Source organism: Orycteropus afer, unplaced genomic scaffold (genome assembly GCF_000298275.1).
Source record: "Orycteropus afer afer isolate SDZICR_OR568_19922 unplaced genomic scaffold, OryAfe1.0 scaffold01161, whole genome shotgun sequence".
NCBI lineage: Eukaryota > Metazoa > Chordata > Mammalia > Tubulidentata > Orycteropodidae > Orycteropus > Orycteropus afer.
Window position 1 is genome coordinate 82,043 of NW_006922748.1, and position 518 is coordinate 82,560.

Sequence of the window (518 nt, forward strand, 5' to 3'; positions counted from 1 at the left end):
CACCTTCGTCAACTGTCCACCTTACCAAGCATGACATCCTTCTCCAGGGAATGGTCCTTTCTGACAACATGACTAAAGTGGGTGAGACAAAGTATGGCCATTCTTGCCTCCGAGGAACATTCTGGCTGGACTTCCTCCAGGACAGATTTGTAGTTCTTTTAGCAGTCCATGTTACTCTCAGCATTCTTCTCCAGCACCACAACTCAAAAGCATCAACTTTTCTTTGGTCTTCCTTATTCATTGTCCAGATCTCACATGCATATGAGGTGATTGAAAATACCATGGCTTGTGTCAGGCACACCTTAGCCCTCAAGGAGACATCTTTGCTCTTCAGCACTTGAAAAAGGTCCTTTGCAGACAATTTGCCTGCCCAGTGCTATACATCGTCTGATGACTTGACTGCTGCTTCCATTGGAGTTGTTTGTAGAACCAAGCCATGTGAAGTCTTTGACAACTTCAATCTTTTCTCCATTTATAGTGATGCTGCTTATAGGTCCAGTTGTGAGGATTTTTGTTTT